The sequence below is a fragment of the Maniola hyperantus genome, chromosome 1 (genome assembly GCF_902806685.2).
Source record: "Maniola hyperantus chromosome 1, iAphHyp1.2, whole genome shotgun sequence".
In the NCBI taxonomy this organism is placed as follows: Eukaryota; Metazoa; Arthropoda; class Insecta; order Lepidoptera; family Nymphalidae; genus Maniola; species Maniola hyperantus.
In genome coordinates, this window is record NC_048536.1 from 17775826 (window position 1) to 17794567 (window position 18742).

Sequence of the window (18742 nt, forward strand, 5' to 3'; positions counted from 1 at the left end):
CAGGATATGTAACTGATTACCTAACTTTTAAGACCCCATGAAAATAATATACATGTACCTACCATATCTGAGCAAAATAAATAAATGATTATGATTATGAACGCATGATTCATGAAAAACCCCGTGCGATCACCATAATTTAGGAATACAATTCCTTACAGCATCAGGGATGAGGAGTTGGGTCCTTGAGTTAAAAAGACTTTTTAAACTCGAACCTCCAATATCAATTTATAACCGACACACAGTTTCTAAATCCCATCAATTTTTAGGGTTCCGTACCTCAAAAGGAAAACGGAACCCTTATAGAATCACTCTGTCTGTCTGTATGTCTGTCTGTCTGTCTGTCTGTCTGTCTGTCTGTCTGTATGTCTGTCTGTCTGTCCGTCTGTCTGTCTAGAAACCTACAGGGAACTTCCCGTTGACCTAGAATCATGAAATTTGGCAGGTAGGTAGATCTTATAGCTGACATTTGGGGAAAAATCTAAAAACCGTGAATTTAGGGTTAGATCACAAAAAAAAATTAAATTGTGGTCATGAACTAACAATAATTAGTATTTTCAACTTTCGAAGTGAGTGACTATATCAAGTGGGGTATCATATGAAAGGTCTTCACCTGTACATTCTAAAACATGTTTTTATTTATTTTTATGCATCATAGTTTTTGAATTATCGTGCAAAATTTCGAAAAAATACGGCTGTAGTACGGAACCCTCATTGCGCGAGCCTGACTCGCACTTGGCCGGTTTTATGGTCAGGTCCGGTATAGCATCAGGATTGAGGAGTTGGTATCCGATTTTTTGATGCGACAATGTCGCAAAGTTTCTCTATCGATTAAAAAAAAAAAAAATATCACCGTTATGCCAAAGAGGTCGTCTGGGAGGTAGGATTTAATCGCAAAAATAAACATAGGATCCTATGTGCTAACACGCTAAGCGCGAGTAGCTCGGTAGTGCAGGTACCTATGTCTTCAAGTGGCTTGTTCCTCTGATTAGTGCATCCAGGTCACCACGTACCTACCGCAGCAATTGATAAATACTGGAATTACCCGCAAGACCTAGGCATTAATCATCAGAGATCTAAGTACCTAGTACCTACCTACACACTTGTGTTGTACACAAAGAACAAATAATGATGATTCGTATCGGAACGCTAAATCGCTTGACGGCACGGCTTTGCCGGTAGGGTAGTGACCAGCAACGGCTGAAGCCTCCCACAAGACCAGACCAGAAATTTAGAAATTCCAAACCCATGCCGGGAATCGAACCCGGGACCTCCCACTAATAAGACCTCAGCGCTTACCACTGCGCCAGGGAGGTCATCAAGAGTCAATCCGTCAAAACTCATAATATCAAGTGATATGAGAGTAGGGTTGACGCTGGTTCCCTGGGAACGGGGACGGGCGCTAATGTGGGACGCAACTTGCGTTGACACATTGGCCCCGTGTCATATCAGGAAGACAGCATCAAGACCGGGAGCCGCAGCAGAAACAGCTGAAAACGGCAAGCGGCGCAAGTATGCCTCTCTTATAGAGAGTTACATTTTTGTGCCGTTTGCCGTGGAGACCCTGGGGCCATGGAGTCTTAGTGCTAAAAAATTTTTACGAGACATTTCACCGTGATTAATAGCCTCATCTGGTGACAGAAGGGCTGGCTCATTTTTTGCGCAACGGATCAGCCTGGCTGTCCAGCGCGGAAATGCAGCCAGTATTCTTGGCACCATTCCACGCGGTCATGATTTATATAGTAATTAGATAAGGCTAGCTTTAAGTTTTATTGTAATACTAGCTTATGCTCGCGACTTCGTCCGCGTGGACTACAAAATTTCAAAACCCTATTTCACCCCCTTAGGAGTTGAATTTTCAAAAATCCTTTCTTAGCGGATGCCTACGTCATAATAGGTATCTGCATGCCAAATTTCAGCCCGATCCGTCCAGTAGTTTGAGCTGTGCGTTGATAGATCAGTCAGTCAGTCAGTCAGTCAGTCAGTCATTCAGTCAGTCAGTCAGTCAGTCACCTTTTCTTTTTATATATATATAGAAGAAGATAAAAAAAAAATGAGAGTAGGTATCTCTATAACCAATGGTTATTTCAGAGGATTTCCCCGGGTCATCGCACCCGCGTTAGGGCGGGTACACACGCAACGCGATGCGTGGTCATGCTATAGAAACATGTATATCATATCAGGGATCGAGTTACCTGCCGCTATGATCGATGTCGAGGGAGAAAGGCCCAGTGTGATGTGATGCAGAAACAGTACATGTACAAAACCGGCCCTGTGCGAGTGGAACTCGAACACGAAAGGTTCCGTACCAGCGTACAAGAAATATTTAATTTTTAATTTCTTTTCCTTTGAATGGCGGCCATTTTGAAATTTTTATCATTTACTAAATGATACTACACTCTGAGAGGAGACTTGTGCTCTGTAGTAAGCCGGCGATTGGTTGATTATGATGATAATCAAATTCCTGAAACGCATTGGTGGTTCTTCTGGAAATGCAAATGTTCATGGGCGGCGGTATTCCGCCTGCTCGTCTGCTCGCCATTTTTTTTTAATTAGCTGATGCTCGCGACTTCATCCGCGTGGATTTACGTTTTTCAAAATCCCGCGGGAACTCTTAGATTTTCTGGGATAAAAAGTAATCAATGTGTTAATCGAGGGTATAATCTATCTCCATTCCAAAATCAGTCTAATCCGTTCAGTAGTTTTTGCGTGAAAGAGAACCAAACATACATTACACAGAAACTTTCGCCTTTATAATATTAGTGTGATTATCAGTTAAGTCAACTGGAGACAGTACACAAAACACAAGACCTTAGTGACTCACTGTCATTTCAAATCAGTGGTTTAACATTCGGGTCCCGTTCCGTGTAATTGGTATGGGCCGCGACGGTTTAGGTGTTTTTTGCGAACAAACATTCGGACTGACGGCCGTTTCCGCTCGCTGCGGCTTGAATTATCATTAGCCTTAAAACCTCGCATTATGTTACTTACAAATAACAACTCAAAATAAAGAAATTTGAGGCTAAGCTTATTTTCGTTTTTTCTTTTGAAACCAAATTATGAGATGACCCAACAATGCAATATGCCAGAGTTTTCATGTTATAGTGCATTCAATATTAACTGGTGTGTTTCCACTTGAACATAAACAATGGGGGTAATAAACCAAACACTCATATAATCATTCATTTTTAAAGGAGCCCGTTCAATCTTATATATTTTGTTGGAAACCCAACCAGTGTTGATACTTTTGAATTCACCCGCTACGACTTAATCCTATTGTTATTGCTAATGACACACCACACAGTGGAAACACACCAGTTAATATTGAATGCACTATACTTTCAAAGACAGTACATGGACTCAGTATCGTCGACTTCTTTACACTTAAGAAACCTTCACAAACTGTTATTATAAACTGGAGGATGCCCGCGACTTCGTACGCGTGTATTCTGGTTTTTTAAATCCCGTGGGAACTCTTTGGTTTTCCGGGATAAAAAATAGCCTGTTAAAATTTCCTTCCCTGGTATGCAAGCTATCTCTGTACCAGATTTCGTCAAAATTGGACAGACAGACACACTTTCGCATTTATAATATTAGTATGGAGATATGGATACAAAAGTGTATTCGTTTGCTGGTTTATAGGTTTGTCCTTCAATCACGCCGTAACGGAGCAACGGATCGGCATTGATTGTTTGCATCAAGGGTGACGCGACGCTACTTTTTATCCCGAAAAACCAAAAACATTCCCACGCGATTACAAAAACCTTAATTCACGCGAACAAAATCGCGGCATTAGCACGTTTAAAATAAAATCAATCAATTAAAAATGTATAATCAAAGATTATACGGTCTATTTTAATTATTTTCGTCATGTTATAATTATTGTGTTCTTTGAAAATGAATTCAAATCACTACTAAATTTCTAAAACCAATGATTCCGATTTTTCAAGCTACATCATGCTAATTTAATCGTTTAAACTTAACTGATGACTGCGTTGTTGTCTTTGTGGATTGGCTTCGTAAAACTCCGTGGAAACTCTGATTTTTCCGGAATGATAATGCTTATGTCACTCGCCAGGAGTGAAGATAGCGAACGAGCGAATCATCTTATCTATGCAAAAAAATCACGTTGATCTCCTCTGTTGCGGCGTTGGAGGACAAACCAACAAACACAGCTTCCCATTTGAAAATATGGATGGGTAGAAATAACATACCACTAACCAGTGGTCAACAGCATCGATGGTCAACAGAAAGTAATGTAAAAGCGACCTTTTGAAGGATATAATAGCAGATTTGTAGAGCATTGTCTCTGTCGTTCAGACCGACAAGATGTCATAGAGGTATGAGTGACAGAGACAACGCTCTACAAAGCCCAAATGTCATTCTAAAGGCCGATGAACATTACTTTCTGCCGCGTGCTGTAACAACGATAAACGATCGAAGCACACGACAAAATGGAAATCTCCAAAGACGAGATTAATATGCGAATCGCGTGCGAATCTGAATAAACGAGTATAAAGGCGATTACACACACTTTTTAATGACTAAAAGTCATCAAAAAGTTTAATTTATTACTTATTTTGAATAAATTATTCGACTTTGACTACGTAGTCGTCGTCGTCAACCGATTGACGGACGGACAGCTGGACAATCAGGACATACCCTTGGAGGGACTTCCACACGCTGCGGTCTCGTCTGCCTTCATCCAGGTTTGCTTGTAACCTGGACATATTTAATGTACATTTTGAAAAGAGACAATTTGTAAACGACCTTGAGAGACATTTGAAATACCATTCTCAATTTTAAGACAATTCTAAAGGTAATTACATTTCCCGGAACACATGCTCAAACATACCTATAGAAACTGGTGCATCCATCTATACACATATGTATGTTTACCCTGGATATAAGTGAAACTAGGATTTTTCAAAAAATATATACCTACTTAACTACTTTTCCTGCTGAGTTTCTTGCCGGCTCTTTTCAGTCGAACCTTCTTTCCGAATGGAAGTCTTTATTCTACATGAAATAAAAATATTGAAATGAAGTAATTTCAGTTAGAAAATAGATATCACTCTTGTAATCATCACTTTGAAAACCTTGAAAATATCTTCAACATTTTTTTTTTTAAATGTAGCGGTCTTTGATTTGAAAATGGCTGTCATTTTGGTAATCAGCATCCGAGAAACGAAAATGACACCCATTATATTTCAACTAGCTGATGCCCGCGACTTAGTCCACGTGGAATTGTATTTTTTTAAATCCCCTGGGAACTCTTTGATTTTCTGGGATAAAAAGTAGCCTATATCACTCTCCAAGTCTTAATCTATACCCATGCAAAAAATCACGTCAACCCGTTGTACCGTTGCGACGTGATTGAAGGACAAACCAACAAACAAACACACTTTCGCATATATTTATATGTATGTGCGAAAGTGTGTTTGTTTGTTGTGTGTGTGTGTTGTTGTTGTCTTATTATAAAATAAGGGTACTGATTAAATTGCATTTTTGAATGTAGACAGCCTTAACTCTGAGAATGTGCGAAACCTCACGGGAATTCAAACCGTGTGACCTTCACCTTGAAGCCTATAATCCTGCGCACCACTCGTCGCGGTGTATGCAAAGAGCGAGAGCTATTGTGTGCGATGTCACGTAGGTACTGTACGCCCCTTCAGTACCCGTAGTACAAGATTTGACGTCTCACCAAACCAAACCAAATTCGAGAGTCGAAATACTTCCGCGTTACAGTAAAATGGACCTAAACAGCATTGAATTGAAGTCAAATATTCAATGCCACTGATTTTAATTTCGCAATGTTTCCGCTTGGAGCGCTGGCTGTAGAAGTGTAGACAAACTTGAGCTTTAAAACAAGGCACTTAAGATCCAGTTTACTGTAACGCGGAAGTATTTTGACTCTCGAATTTGGTTTGGTTTGGTGAAACGTAAAATCTTGTACTATGGGTACAGAGCGTAGGATTGAACGTCGAGTACCTGGATCTGGTTTCTGCAGTTTAGCTGCGTTTGTTTCTTGAAATCTTGGAAATCTCATTTTCAAAATTAGTTTTGGAAGGAATAATTGAAGGCAAAAGGGCTCCAGGTCGCCAAAGACGCAAATGGTTGAACGATATAAGGTGGTGGACAGGGCTTAGTTACCCAAAGTTAAAAGAGGCGGCTTTTAATAGAGAAGCTTTTCGCATGATGGCCGCCAAACTTCGTTTCGAAGAAGGCACACGATGATGATGATGATGATGATGATGATGATGATGATGATGATGATGATGATGATGATGATGATAATGATGATGATGATGATGATGATGATGATGATTCTTGAAAGGAGATGAGATTTTTATCAACTTTAAGAAAGGAGATGCTTAATCTAACGGTTTTGTTTAAATGATGTATAATAACCTTCCTAGGCCTTGATCTAGGTATATAGGACACACGTGATGCTAACTGTGGAACCAAATCATGAAACTTTACTGTAATTGTAACGTTTTAGTCGAAACCACGAAATTCAGATTTTGCTTGGAAATGACATAACATTAATTGTTTTTAATAATCGAAATCATGGGAATCGGAATCAATTAGGTACCTAGTTGAGATTTGTTGGGTCATAAACGTTTTTTTTTTTTTTTGAAAAAAAGATGTATATTTGATCAGAAGCGTAATTACACCGTTTTATTCGCCTTGCTCCTAATTACATATTCTCTCCCTAGTCCTACTCGTGTTCCGTGGCGTGCACAGGTTTGAAGCCAGGGTAAGCACTAGTTAGCTAGGAACCTATTTATTGGCAGGTCAAAATGAAAAATATGCATTGAGCTATTACAACTGGGGTAAGCAGTGCATTTATGCCTCTATAACCTGCATGCCCCTGCTCGTGTTAGTGTCGGACACAATGTCCTATAAAAATTAAGATAAGAAAAAACCTTATCTCTCGTATTATAATAGACTTGTCAGTTATTAAAATTACAACCTTCTGTCTGCAAAATAAAAAATAAAAGTTTTACGTAAGTAAACAGTGACAGAGTCCAAACAACACTTGTTATGAAGGGATTATCTTAATCAGGGCCTATAATTAGTTCTCGACGCCGAGATGAGTCCTAAAGCGGACCTTGGAATGTGGTGCCGACTGCCGTTGAATGAACTAACAATATCTTTCAAGGAGTGTCATATATTTTCAGATGCGTCACTTTTATTCATATATTTTACTAGCTTATGCTCGTGACTTCGTCCGCGTGGACTACACAAATTTCAAACCCCTATTTCGCCCCCTTAGGCGTTGAATTTTCAAAAACCCTTTCTTTACGGATGTCTACGTCATAATAGCAATCTTCTTGATAAATTTCAGCCCGATCCGTCCAATAGTTTGAGTTGTGCGTTGATAGATCAGTCAGCCAGTCAATCTAATAGTTCAACCGCTAAGGGGCTGAAATAGGTGTTTGAAATTTGTGTAGTCCACGCGGACGAAGTCGCGAGCATAAGCTAGTTTTCAATAAAATTCAATAGGTAGGTATATTAAGAGATACGTCAGTAAAAAATAATGTGTCCTGTCTATACAAATTAATTATTCTTTGCCAACCATATATCTATAATATTATAAGTGCAGTCGCATAGTTAGAGACAGACAGCTATAAGTTGTTTTTATATAGCGATTAAGTCGGTGCCGTGGGAGCTATGTGGTTTTGCGACAGTTCGCATTGTTCGACAGATCGAGGGTAGTGCAATTATGCGATTAGCTTCGAAAGCAGACGCTTCACGAGGCGATGGTGAAAACCACGAGTGAAGTGGTTAAGTCTTAACTAACTTTCGCATACTTAAGTAATTTTGTTTTGTCGCCTTTTTATTGCTACAGGTTTTGACGAGGTTAAGTTAGATAAAACGTTTGAGAGGTTTCACTTTAGTTTCCTTTTCAAAAAAAACCGGCCAAGTGCGTGTCAGGCTCGCGCACCGAGGGTACTACAGTCGTATTTTTTCGACATTTTGCACGATAATTTCAAAAGTTATAATGCAAAAAGAAAACAATGACTATCTTGATTAAACAAGACAATGCAATTAGACAAACTTCAGAACCATTGGCATTGCGTGCGCCTGATTCGGCTGAATTTAGCTAAACGGTGCAATTTGGCGGATTAACTTTCTATACAAGCATATTGACATTAGTAAATATCTTACTCCAGTCACGAAATGTTGTGGTTTGAATAACTTGAGTTTAGTTGATTTTAATGATGTGTTTTAGTTTATTTGCGGAGATTAAGTAAACAAAAGAACCGACGCATAGCAAAGAATAATAGACAGAGATATGGATATCCCTGTACAAAATAAAGATTTAGAAAACACCTGCCGGTTCTGTAATTTTTGATATGTACTTATTTAAAATTATTTAGAAAACAGACCGAACGAGACAATAAAATTGAAAGAAAGATACCGAAGAGAGACTTAAGATTTAGAAAATAGACCATAATAAACAGAAAGAATTTTTACTTGTAATTTGAATTTGAATATGAAAGAGAAACTTTGCGATTCGTGGATAAATCTATAGTAGTAAGATGAAATAAATAAATAAACAGACGTAGATTGGTTAAAATTAGCAAGAGTTAACTAATTGACAATCAAACTATAAAAGTTATAACAATAATGAAAAATATTGAAAGAAATTAAAGAAATATCGTAAGTATGTTAATGTTAGTATCAATAAAAAAGTATACAGAATAAAAAATTCAGTATATATAAGAGTAGAAATAAGTGAAATAAAACTAAACAAAGACACATCAATGTAAAAAATAAATACAACGTAAGACAATAATGGATTTAAAATCCATCAGAGATTCCAATCTATAAATAAAAAGTCAAGTACCAAACATCACAATGTAGTTTGAGGAGTATTATTAAACAAACGGGCATTCAATCGAGATTTATTGTACGGAGGCAATCACCGTTACGGCTCACGATGCCGTTCCGCTACGCATAGGCATTAAACCAATTATTTATTAGGAAAACAACATTAAGGTTATGGCACCGAATTGAAGAGTGCCTACCTATAGTAATAGACAATCATCGATATAAAGATATGCTCAAGCGAACAAAATTTTGCACGGTTTGAGAACCCAATAAATCAGCGCCACTTGTTGGATACAAATGAGCGACCCGTTTGAAATCCAGACGTCACTGAGGTTGCATTGGAGCCAAAGCACCACTGAGTCGGTGCCATTTTGTTTGTTCAATGGCCTTGTCCATACGAAGTAATATAAATAAGTCAATGTAGACAATAGTAGGTACTCGAAATGCCGAATCTACTACCCTTTCTAAGACTTTTAGCAATTCTCGCGCAAATATATAAAAAAATGCAAATATTTATTAATGGGCAGGGTACATACTACATAGTTTGATAAACTGATAGACGTTGGGGCCCCTTGGTGCTAGAATGGCAACCTCGCATCGGAAATCACAGCGGAAATCACAGCGGAGAAAGACCTCCTATTAGGTGGACAGACGACATCAAACGGTGGCAGGAAAACGCTGAATTCAGGCGGCACAAGACCGGCATGTGGTCTTCCGGCAAGTCCCTACAAAAAACCTATGACCACCGTTAATATGACAGTATATGAATGAAATGACAAGTCACGACTTAACAGCGTTAGAAGTTGAAAATGTCATAAACTTTACAGAACCAAGATCTAAAATGAATTTTGTAAAGTTACAAAATCATGCTAGAGCTAGTAAACTACATAATAGAAAGTATAGCAAGGTGTTATTCTATCAACACATTTAATTAATGCATTCCCATACTATTTACTCGTACTTACGTACCTATAGATTTATTAATATGAACTAGTAACAAGTACCATCATATGTACTTGTGGTTGTGAAATGATAAGTCAATATGTTTGCTAGTGATCTTTGTAGTTGGTTCGATGATTGCGGTTGGGCTGGTTACACGCGGATCTAGTTCATTATGTCAAACAGTATTATCTTCAACGGGTGCCATGATTGTGATGTGTAGCGGATTCAGAATCTATTCATGCGACTTTCTGAAGCATTCATGTGAACAACCTCTTTGCTAGGTAGCTAGGTATGTATTAATTTTATTCTTCTTCTTCTAGTGCCTCTCCATTACTGAAGGTCAGCAGTCAGTTGTTTAAACTTCTCCTTGTCCATGTAGGTATAAACACACCAGAAGTGAATTTAAATATTTATCACGATGCGCATAATTTATAATAACCTTACTGCAATATTAACTTGATTAGGGCACAATTGCTATAGTAATTAGTAACCACTCAATCAAAATGACGACCTAAACAGTAAACACAAAAGCGTTTAATAACCGGTCGAGTCTACGTCTGAACGAGACTGCCTTAAGAATCTTTGTGTTGTTTCGGATTGACTATGCTGCGTAGGCCCTACTGGCCGCTACAGCGTCACCGGGGGGGTTGGCGAGCGCGAAGCTCCGCCTGGGGGTGAGCCCTAGGGCTCGAAGAAATAATTCGAGAGGTCGGGGGGCAACGTCCTCCTAAGGGCGCCTCCTGTGAGGCTCGGACCACGGCTTAGGATGACGTTGGGATGGGTGGAGATGTTGGACTACTGGTTAGTCCGTACGCCCCCGAGGCCGTGGCGCGAGTCCACGTCCGGGTGACGTTAGAAATCGGGGACCTCGTCTTCGCCGGCGAAGACGCTGTGATGAGGTTGTATTGTGTAACCCTACGAGATAGGGTGCATTGTCGGTCATGATTTGATCGTCGGGATCGTTAAGGACGTGCTTAGGGCGTCTTTTATCGGGGGGGGGGGGGGGGGGGGGGCTTTATGAATCATCAAAGCACTCGCATTTATACCAATCGATTCAAGATGGTTGCCGCACAAGTCATAACAGATCACGTGACTTCCATTCCAAAAGGCGCCAAATAAAAGTGCGATAACACAATAGGCGGAATAGTTCTCCGACTGTTTTTATGCCAGTCCACTCCCTTATGTTACGTAGCCTGATGACATCTTCCTTCTTCCCACCCCTCTTTTTCCAGTTATTTTTTTTACCTATCATAATTGTCTGCAGCAAGTGGTACCTATCGTGTCGCAAAATATGCCCCAGGTATGAGATCTTTTATTTTATCGATTAATTTTGTTAGATGATCTAAATCCATGTCACTTCATCCGCATCGGTTTTTTTTCAAAAACGCAAACATTGAACATTGGACAGTTTCGAATATGGAACAGTTTATACTTTCATCACCAGTTTATTTAAAAAAAAATTGAAATTATTTGTTGAGCAAACGTTTTCAATTCGTCAAAATCTAAGTGGCAAACTACCATAAAAACAAGACTATTGATTTCATGATTTCATAAATTTCATAGATCAAGCTTTCATTTTGTAACGGTGTAGGTACGTTCCCAATTTATCGATTTACCATGAAAATTGGTTTGCAAAAATTGACTTTCGCGGATGTCGCGTTTCAATTATTGTAAGCAAAATTAATGATACCAATTAGCAAAGCCGGCAGGGGCGCGGATTTCCATCTGTTGCACTACATTACACTTCTTTTTATTATTATTGACAGTTTTTAGAAAGATAATCTTTTAGCCAATCATTATAATAGCGACGATCACAATTTGATAATTACAGATTCGGTGAAACGGGGGAGATGTCTCAATTATTAACATTACCTTTTTGAAAAGTTATAACAATAACCTTAAATTCATGAGATATTTTGATAACGAAGTAAAATTGCACATCTGTAGCGATTGCAAAGTACCTGTAGTACGCGACAGGTCGAGATGGCAATCGGGGAGGGAACGCCCCGCACACCCGAACAGCCCCCGCACTAATCTGGTGCGGGCGAATGCGGATGACGTGTGTGTGCGGGGTGTCCCCCCGCCTCATACCCCGATTGCTATCTCAACGTGTCGCGGATTATACGTATATCTATAAATGGTGCATTTTACGATGCTTAAATACAAGAGCAAGATGACGGCATATTAGCTCCATTTAAAGCCATTTCTTAGTTCAAACAAGATATCAGCGAGGCTATCTGTGTTGTCGGTTGATTCCATTCAATTAAAGCACAATTAACACTCCTCGCTCGCTTCCCACTGTCCGTCAGTTTGTTACGAATTACTCCCAAACTGAGATAATTGGTGCAATTTGAAGACCTCGCGACAATAACGCGTGGGTTCCGGATCATAACTTCTGTATCGCAAAATATCGGAAGTTGTAGAGTCTAAGAGTTCTAGAGAGAAGAGTCTAGACTCTTTCATGTTGTTAAGTTTTTACTCTAGAGAAAATTTTGAAATGAAATTAAAATAATATTAAGTTGCTACTTTACTATTAACTCTTAAGGCGAGTCACCAAGGCGGGCAGCACGGCTTGTAATTAAACCGCTTTGCAACGTTCAAATTCTGTGTTTCAAACGTTAAATTTGAATTTAATAAATTATAGTTGTCCTGTTGAACTTGACTTACCTGTTGAAAACCAAAATTTAGCAGGTTCTCTGTAGAACTTAGAGACAAATATTTCCATGTAAAAACTATGTGCCATGTCAGAAATTTTAGTATTAAATAATTCGTTTTAGACTTTTATTTTAGCTTCTTTCAATATTTTATTTGATCGAGTGAAGTACTTCCTATTGTGTATCAAATTAGCACATTCCTTAGACAATGTCTTTAGGTATATTGTATATTTTTAGCAGGGCCGTTATTTAATAGTAAATACCTAAAACATTTGATCTAGCGAACCAGTTTTTCCCACTTAGCCTCGGTGACTCGCCTTAAACAACAATAAAGAAAGGACTCAAGACCAAAACGTACAATAGATAGATGGCCTTAGCGATTTCTCCCAGAAAACCTAGAAGAAATGAAAACATAAAATAATGGGTAACATAATACAGCAGAAAGGAGCAAAATAAAAACTTAACCGTTATTAACTTGGCCTACGCATGGATGAAAACCTACGCTTCGAAAACCACGTAGCTGACCTTGCTCGGAACTGTTTCTATAGACTAAAAGTTTTGTACAAGATTCGGCCTTACATTAATATTAACCTTAGAATTAGGCTTTGTGACACACTAATATTGTCGAAATTAAATTACTGTATAACAGTTTACGGTCCTTGCCTTTTCGGTAAAACATGGCGATTACTTGAACGCATACAAAATGCATGCGCTCGTTTTTGTTTTCCTATTCCACCAAGATCTCACGTCACTCCATTTTTAAATCAAAACAACTTGCTAAAAATGAAGAACAGATATAATCTACTTTTAGGTACTTTATTATTTGGTATTATCAAAACTAAGCAACCTGAGTATCTGTACAAAAAGTTAGTATGGCGCGAGCCAACCTTTGGACTTAGATCGACAGTGCCTCCATTATTGACGCCACGCCACAGGTCTGCAGCATTTCGTGGCAGTTTTAAATACCTTGCCACGAAATGCTGGAATGACATCCCCCCACCCTTCCGTAACGTTGGCTCCAAATTTGCGTTCAAAAGATTATACCGTGCTCACCTACTAAATATTCAAAAGTCGGTAAGCTAGTTTGTGGCAGTCCAAACAACAACATCACCCCTAAATTAACCCCTAGATTAATCTATAATAGCAGTAACATAAAAATAAAGAACACAATTTTGACCTATTTTTATTATTTTATTTTATTTTAAGTACAAATAAATAATGATGCTACTAACCAGGACTTCCCTCGTTTGGGCTCGAACAGAAAACCAGCGTTGTGGTTACATCGTGTAACCACAACATTCAGCTGAGTTCGGGCCTTTTCGTTGGCACGACACATTTTAGATAATAGGTACCTATTAGATTTTAAGGAATGTTTTTTTTTTGTAAATATTTGTGTTTGTGTTTATCATGTGTCGGATCAACTAATAAACTTCTATTCTATTCTATTCTATTCTATTCTATTAACTGCATTAATTACTCGGTTTAGTTAACAGAAACAGACAAAACACACAAAATTAAGACCACAGAATCCAGCTAACTTAACTGATCTTATAGAAAGAGAGCCAGCACGTGCCAAACCTTCGTCATTTTATAAAAGCTGAAAGTTTAAATTCAAAGTCAAATATTTGGATTTGGATTTGTAAGACAATGGCACCGATTCTAAGCACAACCTAATTTTAGAGTATTCGCACCCTCTTCTTACTATTGTAATATGAAAAGGACAGAAGCAGTTTGACATTTCTAAATTTAATTTTTAGATGGTAAAACCCGTGATTTTAGCACGCACTCGCGAACCTACTGTTTAAATTTGTATTGTGCACTAAAATTTAGAGTCTTTAAATGTGAAAGTCATGTTCCGTTCCTTTTTTAGCATTAGTAAAAAGAAAGGGATGCAGATACTCTAAATTTTGTTTAGACAGAGACTAGAGAATCGGGGCCATTATAGTGGTAATGATTTTTAGGCGAACTTAAAACTAAAGCTACGAGGGTTCCAAACGCGCTCAGGTCTGAGATGTTTATCTGCGTATTAACTCTAACACTGGAAGGAACGAACGGCGACCATTAAGTTTGGACCATGGTGGCTTTGGGATATAACAGGTAATAAAGGTGTAAAAAATCTTACGTCAAATTAGAAAGTCTAATTTTTTAATAGTTTCTTCGGAATAGTGTTCCATTACCTAATAAAAAAAATAAAAAAAATCACGTCATGCATTGCCAGACCCTTAGTGTCGTGGCAACGCCCTGCCAGATACCCTTAACTTTAAGTCAAAGTCTAAGTCAATTTTCCAAATAGGTAATAATAAATTACACTTTTTGATAGTCGGTTGTTGTCGGTTAAGGGCGTTATCTCCCAAAGCCCCCATTATCCAAACTTCATAGTCGCTGACGTTCCTTCCTGTGTTGGGGACAATACGCAGAGAAACTTTCAGATTTTATAAAATGGCGTAGTTCTGGCACGCGCTGGCTCTTAGTCCATTAGCAATGCTTATTCGCGTTACGCTCCAAATAAGTAACGCTTACCAGAACAGGGCATCGAGTTAGATAAACTGGCCATTGTTCTTGTACAGCGCGGCTTGTAGGTAATCGAAACCAGTTGGATACCAGATAAGATAAGCATAAAGGGGGGCAGTAAGGAACGAATGTGTGTAATAAGTGTGTTGATAGTGTAGGCACAGAAGAGATAATTGTTGTAGGTAAGTTTGCTGCTCTGTGTTGGTAATTTAGTCATAACTATAGCTTAGGTACTCTGGTTTTTCCCATATTTTGACTTTACGACTGGTCGAGAAGAAGAAGTTAGATGCTCTGGAGATATGGTGCTGGAGGCGAATGCTAGGAGTCTCATGGATAGAATTTAGCACCAACATCTCTATACTCCAAGAACTCGCCTTTCGACGTTAGTACAGAGTCGAATACTAAAGTTCTTCGGTCATGTCTCCCGGGCGTGAGAGTGACTCCATTGAGTGTTGTAGTGCAGGGCAAGGTGGAGGGTACCAGAGGGCGAGGAAGGTCACCTACGCGATGGACCGACCAAATTAAGTCCGCTGTGGGCGTTCCCGTGCACGAATGCACCAGACTATCGGCCAGCAGGGAGAAGTGGGGAATGCTCGTGAGGCATATAACATCTGCCCCCAAAAATGTCATTTCGTGATGACCACGACCACTCTGCCAAGAGTGTCACGACGAAGAAGAAGATAGGTTAGTTAAGAGGCTAGTAGAAACAAAATAACCACGCATCTTTTTTGTCTGTGACTCAAGAACCATAATAATCTGTAAGCAAGTAAAACTAGGGCCCACCTTATCAAAAACCGGGTGCCACTTGGGATGAATATAATAATAATTTATGGTAATATTCGGTACAACTGCATAAAAGTCTCGGTCTTTCTGTCACTTTTTGTCTAAAGGTACCTACAGAGATAGATTGCATCCTGGATACTAAATAGGCTAGTTTTTATTCCGGAAAATTTAAGAGTTCCACGGGATTATAAAAAAACCACGCGGATGATTGGCGGGAATTATCTATTTAGTAAGAAATAAATAACGTGCAGACAGCACAAAACTCTCCAATTTCTATTTAGGTCTTGATCTAGAAACTGAAATAGAAACCTGATTGAATTCTCCACAGGACAGGATAGCTATCCACTACCCAGTTATAATAAATCATCATCAATATTCAAGGCGTGCGTGATGCACCTAACGCACAACTATGCAAGCAATCACTATACATACACCCATATCGATAGAACTGATAAAACCAACTATTTGTTTGTCCGACACCAGCGATAAACTATAGATAGAAGCCATTACTTTTTCCATAACGGTTTACTGCGTGGCCGTAGACTGTAGAGGAAAGTTTACAATTATTATGTAACAGGACATAAACTACACATCTGGGAAGATAAAAGGTTATGGAATATTTTGTTTATAATAAGACAATTTGCCAGATTTAGTATTTTTTATAGATGACAAATTTGTTCATGAATCGTCCGCTGTCTTTACTCAGAAATTATTTAAATACTTTTTTTTTTTAATTTAGATACAAGGTAGCCCTTGACTGCAATCTCACCTGGTGGTAAGTGATGATGCAGTCTAAGATGATAGCGGGCTAACCTGGAGGCGGTATGGCAGTTTTTATTAAGCCCATACCCCTTTTGTTTCTACACGGCATCGTACCGGAACGCTAAATCGCTTGGCGGCACGGCTTTGCCGGTAGGGTGGTAACCAGCCATGGCCGAAGCCTCCCACCAGACCAGACCAGAAATTTAGAAATTATAAAATTCCAAACCCCTGCCAGGAATCGAACCCGGGACCTCCCACTATTAAGACCACAGCGCTCACCACTGCGCCAGGGAGGTCGTCGACTTAAAACGCACATAGCTCTGAAAAGTTCGAGGTGCGTGCCCGGGATCGAACCCCCAACCTTCGATTAGAAGGCGGACGGCTATCGGAGCTTACCAAATGAATACCAACAATAAGACCCGTAAATCAAATAAGAAACAGTTTAAATCATAATAAGGGCCTTTTTATGAACTGTCTTGACTATTAGTGAGATTATTATAACAGTCAAACTTCGTTTTTATTCCTGTCTTTATAATTTTGTGTTGTTTCAGATTGACTATGCTGCGTAGGCCCTACTGGCCGCTACAGCGTCACTGGGGAGGGTGGCGAGCGCGAAGCTCCGCCTGGGGGTGAGCCCTAGGGCTCGAATAAATAATTTGTGAGGCCGGGGGGCAACGTCCTCCTAAGACCTAAGGACGCCTCCTGTGAGGCTCGGACCACGGCTTAGGATGACGTTGGGATGGGTGGATTGGTTGGACTACTGGTTAGTCCGTACGCCCCCGAGGCCGTGGCATGAGTCCACGTCCGGGTGACGTTAGAAATCGGGGGCATGTCTTATAACATTAGCCCATAGAGCAGAAACAAAGAGGAGATGTTGTATTAAGATTTCCCTATGAAATATCGAGTGACATTTTGCGGGGTGAGGGGTTGTGGAACGCCGCCCACTTCTCAATTTTCCATCTGCGGGTTAGTAGCAAAACTACTCGCTTAGCGACCTAACATCGATATATTGATGTCACTACATAGTTCAGCTATCTCACACTAGATGTCAATAATCTAGAACTATTTTAATAATTACGTATAAAATTACTTACAAATGAAATGTGATACCATTCATAGCATCAGAACGTCTGTCTGAATAACTTTGACACGATAAAACACAACACTTTATCCTTTTGTTCTTAAAAACGCGAAAACACACCGATAATACGAGTCTCAATATATGTGAACCTGACGAACGCAGCCAGCATACTAACTAAGGCCCCGCCCACAGTGATGACGTCAGGACCTAGTTGAAAATCACAGTGCACAGTTGCTTAGGCCAACTCCTCTTTGTTTCTGCTCTATGCATTAGCCCAAGCGTAAGTACCAGTTGGTAAAGGCATGGCGCCGAGTTCATTTACTCAATTGCCGACACTCGACAGCTGCCGACTCCTCCGGACGCTTACTCATCCTCATCCGAGACACATCTTGCCTAATCTCTACTATTACAGATCCTATACGATACTTATTTACCAGTAGGGCGATTGTCTAAAACCTGCATCAATCATTATTACAATCTCAATTGTTCTGATTGGCTGAATTTGTGCGATTCTTGTTGCAACAATGCATTGTGAGCGAGCATTAACCAATCAGAGATGATTGCGATCGTGACATTGTAGCTGTCAAACAACCGCGGTAGGGCCACAGTTGGAACTATATTTGACTTGTTTCAAGACAAGTATTTGTTGTACACGTACTTCAACAGACAGACAGATGAATAACTAGGTGGCTAGTTATTCATCTATCTGTCTGTTTGTCTCTGTCTTTCAAGGCTCTTTTTGCTCAGGAACAAATCGAAAGTAATATTACCAAAAAAAATCGTCAGTCCCTTAGACCCATAGATAAGTGCAAGTCAAAGTCAAAGTCAAATGATTTATTCAAAATAGGTAATAAATTACTCTTATTGATTGTCTGGTATAGTGTTAGATTTGTAAGATATAGTGGTGATAATTATAACGCAAACTTAAAACTAAAGCTACGAGGGTTCCAAACGCGCCCAGGTCTGAGAAAGAGCCCACAACAAACTCAGCCGGGTATTCTTTTTATTATCACCACTTTACAAAATTATTGAAACTTATTAGAACTACTATCACAAGGTCGCTAAGCAACTCATTCCCAAGCTTGCTTATCATTTAAATAATCCTTTACATTGTAATAGGATTTTTCAATTAGTTTACGTTTTATGAAAACTTTGAACTTGTTGAGAG

At 39.3% G+C, this 18742-nt stretch overlaps 2 protein-coding genes across 2 annotated transcripts in view; one reads left to right on the forward strand and one right to left on the reverse strand.

Annotated features, from left to right (window-relative positions):
- Positions 1-18742, reverse strand: part of rau (RA domain-containing protein rau) — a 109274-nt gene that overhangs the window by 72888 nt on the left and 17644 nt on the right. The gene's annotated exons all lie outside the window — the stretch shown is intronic.
- Positions 16550-18742, forward strand: part of Acsl (Acyl-CoA synthetase long-chain) — a 142860-nt gene continuing 140667 nt past the window's right edge. The window contains exon 1 of the mRNA XM_069500035.1: positions 16550-16553. The gene's annotated coding sequence lies outside the window, so the exon portion shown is untranslated. The remainder of the gene's footprint in view (positions 16554-18742) is intronic.